Source organism: Macrotis lagotis, chromosome 3 (genome assembly GCF_037893015.1).
Source record: "Macrotis lagotis isolate mMagLag1 chromosome 3, bilby.v1.9.chrom.fasta, whole genome shotgun sequence".
NCBI lineage: Eukaryota > Metazoa > Chordata > Mammalia > Peramelemorphia > Peramelidae > Macrotis > Macrotis lagotis.
Window position 1 is genome coordinate 207524146 of NC_133660.1, and position 8326 is coordinate 207532471.

The 8326-nt window shown below is 35.6% G+C and overlaps 1 pseudogene; it reads right to left on the reverse strand.

The window, feature by feature from the left end:
• Positions 1–289: 289 nt before the first annotated feature.
• Positions 290–825, reverse strand: LOC141516396 (protein SYS1 homolog pseudogene; annotated as a pseudogene).
• Positions 826–8326: the final 7501 nt, after the last annotated feature.

Genomic DNA, 8326 nt, shown 5'->3' on the forward strand with positions numbered 1-8326 from the left:
GTAGGCAGGTTGAATAGCCAGGCAGGTGATTTGCTCCAGAGTTTCTTGATGTTTTTCTTAAGGAAAAAAAAGGATGATGACAAGAAGTAGAGTTAGACTTCTCCAATTTTTGCTTGCTCCTTTCACTCTGCCTTTGCTCATAGGAAAAAGTTCTCTTCCAGATGCATTTCTTCCCTGCAGACACCATTGCCTCAGCTTATGTCAGTCAACTGCCCCCAGTTGACTGGTGGAGCCTGCTTCTCCCACACCAATGTAAACTTCACATTGGCCAAGTCTCTCTCAGTGCCAGCAAAAAGACCTGGAGAGGGTATGCATGGCCCCACAAGCCAATCTCTTAGACATTGGATTTGGGAGTAGAGTTAAGTGGGATCTCCTTGAGCTCCGTCCTCATACAGAGGTATTCCCCAATCACAGCCATCAGGGCAACACAAACAGCATGCACCAGCCACCAGGTCAGTGAGGAGGGGAAATGGGAACTGTAGATCCAGCATCCCAGGAGGTGGAAGAAATGAACCGTGACAGTGAAGTCCAAACACTGTTTCCCTCGACGATTGAAGTATAACAAACCAAGGACACAAGTAAGGGCATTGAGAATGAAGGCCATCATGGAGAGACGGCCAGGAGGAGTAGAGAAGGCCAGGATCTCCGGGCTGAACATCTGATCCAAAGAGGGGCTGCTCTGCACCAGACTGTCCACCAGCGCCAGCCACAGACCTAGCGAGCCATAGTAGACGTTCTGCATGAGGATGATCTGTGAGACGATCAGGATGGGGTCCCACACGTAGCTTCGGAACTGGCCGGCCATGGCCAGGCTACCTGGGCAGTTTCAGCTCCAAAGGTGCCTCCTTCCCCCAGGCATCTCCACCTGGGTCCAAGCCATGGGAAGGGAAAGTGCGGAGGTCGGGGGCGGGGCCCGGCTTCGGACTGGGAGCCCAGCTGCCCAGAGCGGTTTCAACGCGTAGCCTTTGGAGCTGCGTGGACAGCTGGAACCATGGTGGTGGCGGCGGCGGCTAGAGCGCCGCGTCTCCTCGGTGTCACCAGGAGTTCCAATCTTTATTCCACTATTTTGACTCTAACCCCCCCCCCCAATAATATGTTTAACAAAATAATTCTCAATTACTTTTCCTTAACATAATCCCTTGAATGTATATAATAATGCTCTATATTTTAAAGCAATTATTATTATTATTCTGAATTTGACCAATACCAATAGACATGAACATTTCATCTCCTTGTAACTCTCTTCCACCATCAAAAAATAAGACAACTTTGTTGTTGTTGTCGTCATTGAATTGTTTTAGTTGCCATACCCTGGATACTCTCCAGTTTATTAATGACTTTCCTAAAACTTAATGCGATTCTATAGACACAGTCATATATTTCTATCATGTTTCAGCATCAACCATCACTTGAATCAAGAAACATTATAGTGACTCAGTGGAAAGAATTATGCATTAGGAGGAAGAGGGCCAGGGTCAAATTCTGAATCTGCCACTTTCTACCTGTGTGAATTTTGGCATCACTTCATATTTCTATGCCTCGGTTTCCTCAGCTGGAGAATGTGGAGTTAGATTAGATCGTTTCTGAGGTATCATCTACTTCCAAATCTATGAACCTGTGAATATGCAGAAAAACCTTGGGCAGGAGCATATCAGGTGAAAAAAAAAAAAACACTGTGCAGCAGCTTCAATAGCCATTGTCTAGTTAGTTATCAGCAAGAGCCGGGTACCTCCTCACCAAACTCTTCTAACTGAGCACTTTGCTCATATCAAAAAACTAGGGCTCTCATACTATTTACCTTGCCAAAACCAACAAGATGACATCTCCAGGCACTATATGGTACTAACATTTCAAGTTCTGTAACAAAAAAAAACTTATGATACTCAAATATATACACATTTTCCCCTATGAGCACCCAGGTCTACTTCATCATCATCTTTTTTGTTTTTTAAAAAAGGAACATGAATTCAAGAGACCTTTCAGCTTCTGAGGGTGGAAGCTTTGGTGGGACTGATTCCAAATGAAATTGTGGCTTCACTCAGCAGTGGTGGCACAGTGAATCAACAATCTCTTTTCTCACTTACTTTCCCCTGTCACTCTGGACAAGGGTTTCCATCTGTCAGCTGGCCCATCCAGTAATCACTTCACTGAGGAAAAGAAATTAAATGTTTGTGCATCCAAGTTTGGAATAGAGTCTTCATGATATTCCTAATTTCTAAGCAGTTTTAAAGATTACAAAGAATCTACCCCCACCTTTTTCTAGCTCCTCTGAAGAAAGTTGTATTGGGATTACTGTGATCATTTATTTTATAGGTAAGGAAATAGAGGACCAGAAAATTGCTTTGTAGCACAGATAATTTGTCAGAGCTTGTATTTGAACCAAAATTATCTAACAGTCATAGCATGTCAGAATTGCAAGGAATCTCAGAAACTATTTGAGTCAAACTCATAACTGAACAAGTATTCCCTTTAAGTCAATACCATAAATGGCCTTTCATCCCCTACCTGAAAATCTTTACAGAAGGGAACCCATTACCTCCTGAGGCAGCCCATTCAACTTTGGGTAATTGTAATGGGTAAGTGAATTTTTCTTATAATACACTTAAATTTTCCCATTTGTAACTTCCAGGGCCATGCAGATCATCCAAGTCTTCTATGATCCTGACAGCCCTTGAAATACTTGACGACAGCTATTGTTTCCTCCCTAAATTTTCTTTTTTTCTGGACTAAACATCTCCATTTTCAACCTGAATCTTATATGGTATAAGGTTCTTCTCATTGTGTTTCCTTTATTGCCAATGGGCTTTTTGCTGATTCTTCTTTGGTAGAAGAAAGTCACTTTTATGGAGTTTTTCATTGTATTTCTTGGTTTGAGGTAATTTTTAGGTTTTTGCTAGAGTATGTGTGTAGGAGTTGGGTTGCCTGCCTCTCTATTCAAGCAGTCATTTTAGTCTGTCTTTTCCACAATGATACTGTGACCTTGTTAAATGCTTTCAAAAATCTAGATAAAACACTCTCTATAATGTTCCTCAATGTATCAGTCTAATAACCTTGTCCAAACAGAAAATGAAGTCAGTCTGGCATAGTCTAGTCTTGATAGAGACATCTTGGATGGATTGTTGCTTCCTTTTCAATATGTTCATAAAATTTCTCTTTAGAATTTTGCCAGTATTTGAAGTCAAAATCAGTATCATAGAATTTCTATGTTCCAATTCATTGAAAATTTGAGCAATCTTCAATCTTCTCATCTTTTCAGTCTTTCAAAGGTTATTGACAAAATGTTTAGCAACCAGATTTTCTAGTTCTTTCAACACCAGAGGATGTAGTTAATCTGGGCCAGATGACTTGAATTCATCAGAAGTGTCAAAAAGGGTACTATTTCTGAAGTTAGAGGACCTGGATTCAAATTGCATCTCTGACATTACCTGAGTGCCCTTTGGCAGGCTACTTAGCCACTCTGACCTTGTTCCTGAATCTGAAAAATGAGTGGAGTTGAATTAAATGGCCTCTGAAATCTCTTCTGGTGCTAAATCAATAATGCCATTGCAGAGCCTTGAGAAACACATAATTAGGGGGAAGGACAATGAAAGAAATCCAGAGAAAGAGCAGCCAGAGATAAGAGAAGATCCATAGAATTTCAGTCAAGGGAGGAGAAAGCAAAAAAAGAATAGATCAACATTTTCAAGGAGTCAAGGAGAGTAAGGATTGAAGAAAGAATCGGACAATAAAAACATTAAGTTTAAATTTCAGTATAATGTTTATAGGATCATAAATTTAGAATCAGGAAGACTCTTAGAGGCATTCGTTTCTCTTTGCAGATTAAAAAAGCACAGTGTCTAGTGTGACCTTACACAAGGTCACAAATGTATTGATGGGTAAAACTGATTTGGATATATGTTCTAGGGTTTTAAATTTTATGCTTTCTTTTTTTTTTAACATTCATTTTTAAAATTTCAAGTTAAAAAGACATGAATTGATGATGAGTGAAATGAGCAGAACAAGGAGAATATTGTACATGGTAATATTAATATTGTGTGATGATAAATATGATAAACTTAGCTCTTCTTAGCAATCTAGTGATCAAAGATAATTCTAAAAGACTTGTGATGGAAAATGCCATTCATAACTAGAGACAGAATTATGGAGTCTTAATGAGGATCAAAGCATATGATTTTCACTTAATTTTTTTTTGTTCTTTATTTCTTGTTTTTTTTCCCTTTTGTTCTGATTTTTCTTTCACACTATGACTAACATGGAAATGACTGATATGTTTTTACATAATTGTGCATGAATAAGCTATATCAGATTGCTTGCTGTCTTGGGATGGCGGGAAAGGAAATAAGGGAGGGAGAAAGTTTTACAAAAATGAATGCTGAAAACTATTTCTTTTTTATTTTTATTTCTTTATTTATTTTTAAAGAAAGATTTTATTTATTTTGAATTTCACAATTTTCCCCCCAATCTTGCTTCCCTCCCCCCCCTCGCAGAAGGCAGTCTGTTAGTCTTCACATTGTTTCCATGGTATACATCAATCTAAGTTGAATGTGATGAGAGAGAAATCATATCCTTAAGAAAGAAAAATAATGTATGAGATAGCAAAATAACATAATAAGATAATTTTTCTTTTTTAAGATTAAAGGTAATAGTTTTTGGTCTTTGTTCAAACTCCACAATTCTTTCTCTGGATACAGATGGTATTCTCCATTGCAGATACCCCCAAATTGTGCCTGATTGCTGCACTGATGGAATGAGCAAGTCCATTAAGGTTGATCATCACCCCCATGTTGCTGTTTAGGGTGTAAAATGTTCTTCTGCTTCTGCTCATCTTGCTCAACATTAGTTCATACAAATCATTCCAGGCTTCCCTGAATTCCCATCCTTCCTGGTTTCTAATAGAACAATAGTGTTCCATGACATACATATACCACACTTTGTTAATCCATTCCCCAATTGAAGGACTTTTACTTAATTTCAAATTCTTTGCCACCACAAACAGGGCTGCTATGAATATTTTTGTATAAGTGATATTTCTACCCTTTTAAATAATTTCTTCAGGTTATAGACCCAGTAGTGATATTGCTGGATCAAAGGGTATGCATTTTTTTGTTGCCCTTTGGGTGTAGTTCCAAATTGCTCTCCAGAAATGTTGGATGAGTTCATAGCTCCACTAACAATATATTACTGTACCAGATTTCCCACATCCCTTCCAACATTGATCATTGTCTTTTCTGGTCATACTGGCCAGTCTGAGAGGTGTGAGGTGGTACCTCAGAGATGCTTTAATTTGCATTTCATTAATAAGTAATGATTTAGAACAATTTTTTCATATGATTATGAATCACTTTGATTTCCTCATCTGTAAATTGCCTTTGCATATCCTTTGACCACTTGTCAATTGGGGAATGGCTTGTGTTTTTTGAAAATTTGACTCAGTTCTCTTTATATTTTAGAAATGAGTCCTTTGTCAGAAATACCTGTTGTAAAAGTTGTTTTTCAATTTACTACATTTATTTTTGATTTTTGGTTATAGTGGTTTTGTCTGTGCAAAAGCTTTTTAATTTAATGTAATCAAAATTATCTATTTTTTAATGATGTTCTTGATCTCTTCCTTGATCATAAACTGCTTCCCTTTCCATAGATATGACAGGCAAACCATTCCTTGATCTCCTACTTTGCTTGCAATATTATTTTCAATGTCTAAATCCTGTATCTATTTTTTTATCTTATCTTGGTATAGGGTATGAGGTGTTCATCTAATCCAAGTTTCTGCCATGCTAATTTCCAATTGAAAACTATTTCTACATGTAATTGAAAGAAATATTGAAAAATAAACTGACAAAGAGTTACTATAAATATTTTGCTCCAAATAGATCATTTTTACTTTTCCTATATCTCTTTGGAATATAATAGTATTCTTTAATACTTTTACAACCCTTCAAACATAGTTCCAAATTGTTCTATGGAATGGTTGCACCAGTTCCCAACTCTAATAACAGTGCATTAAGGTCCCAAAATTTTCACATTTCTTCCAGCATTTTCCTTTTCTCTCAAGAGTTAATTTGATCAATATGAGGTAGTCCTTCAGAGTTATTTTAATTTGTTTTTCTCTAATCAATAATTATTCAGATCATTTTTATATGACCTAGGAAATTTTTATTTTTTCTTCTGAAAACTTCCTGTACATATTCTTTGACAATTTTTCAAATGAAGAATGGTTCTAATTTTTATAAATTTGACTAAGTTCCCTATTGTGCATGAATCCAATTTTTACTTGAATCAAATATTCTAAGTGCTTCTTTTTTTCAGAATTATTTAGAACCAGATTTTGGGTATGGAGGGGAGAGGAATCCAGTTTTATAAATACAGAGTTATACCACTTTTTTTTGTTGATGAAAAGCAGTCTTAGGTTATTTGATAAAATCCATCTTCTTTGCCAGAAAACTTAATCTGACTTTCATTCAAGATTGCAAAAGCATTAATTGGTAAAGCTGCAGTATGGATGTCCTATGATTTTAAATTTTATGCTCCCTTTATTTTTACATTCATTTTTTATTTTGAATTCCAAATTCTTTCCCTCCTTTTAATTCCTTCCTCATTGAGAAGAAAAACAATGATACCCATTATACATATGAAATCACACAACACATGTTTCTATATCAGTATTGTAGGATAGTAAATCAACCACATAAATCATCAGCATTTCTATATATTATCAACAATGTCTAGCAGGAAAAGACAGAAAGAGAAATTTTGTTTAAAATACCTGAAAAAATAAAAATTTACTTGGAAGGTTATCTGCTAAGACAACCCAGAAATCATATGGACACAATTACAAAATACTTTTCACACAAATTAAGCAAGATCTAAATAGGTCGAGAAATATTATTTGCTCATGGGCAGATTGAATCAATGTAGTAAAAACTACAATTCTATTTAAGTTAATTTACTTATTCAGTATCATATTTTTCAAAATACCACAAATTATTTTATAGAAATAGAAAAGGATAAAAACTAAATCCATTTGGAAGAATAAAAGGTTAAAAATATCAAGAGACACAATGAAAAAATATGAAGGATGGTGGCTTAGCAGTACCAGATCTCAAATTGTATTACAAAGTTGTAATCATCAAAACAATCTGGTACTGGTTAAGAGAGCTGAGAATCAGTAGAATGGATTAGGTATAAAATACATAGTAGTACATGGTCATGTAATCCAGTATTTGACATATGCAAAGATCCAAGATTTTAGAGCAAGTAATCACTATTTGACAAAAATTGACTGGGAAGCAGTTTGGTAGAAGTTAGTTTGGTAGAACATCTCAAACTGAAAACTGAGAGGTCAAAAGGGATACATGATTTATACATAAAAAAGTGATATCATAGAATATTTTACCTGTCAAATTAATGGATAAGTGGAAGAATTTATAACCAAATAAAAAATAAGGAACATTATGGGAGGTGAAATGTATAATTTTGATTATATCAAATAAAAAAGTTTTGCACAAAAATATCAATGAAATCAAGATTAGAAAGAAGACAAGAAACTGAGAAAATAATTTTATAGCAAATTTCTCTGTGAAAGGCTTCATTTCTCAAATATATATATATATATATATATATATATATGTATGAAGAACTGAGTCAAATTTCTAAGAATATAAATTATTACCCCAATTGATAATGGTCAAAGGATATATATAGGCAGTTTCCAGACAAGTCAAAGCTATCCATAGTTATATGAAAAATGCTCTGTCACTACTGATTAGAGAAATGAAAATTAAAACAACTCTGAGTATAACAGAAAAGCAAAATGACAATGTGGGAGGGGATGTTGGAAAATAGGACCACTAATGTACATTTGTAACTGCGAAGTGATCCAACCATTCCGGAGAGCATTTTGAAACTATGGTCAAAGGGCTATAAATGGTGCATACCTTTTGATCCAGTATTACCACTACTAGGTCTGTATCCAAAAGAGATCAAAGGAAAAGGAAAAGGTCCAAATTTTTCAAAAATATTTATGGCAATTGTTACTGTGGTGGCAAAAAATTAGAAATTGAGGGTATGCCCATCAATTGGGTCATTGTCAAACAAACTTTGGATTATGATTGTGATAAAATATCTATGAGCAGGATGATTTCAGAAAAACCTATGAACACTTACATGAACTGATGTAAAGCGAAGTAAGCAAAACAGGAGAGCATTGTACAAAGTGACAGCAATGATGTATATTGATTATGCTGCCCATGGAGTCAGGAGGACCAGAGTTCAAATTCAGTTTCATACTGTATGACCCTGGCTAAGTTATTACTCTCAGTTGCCTCAA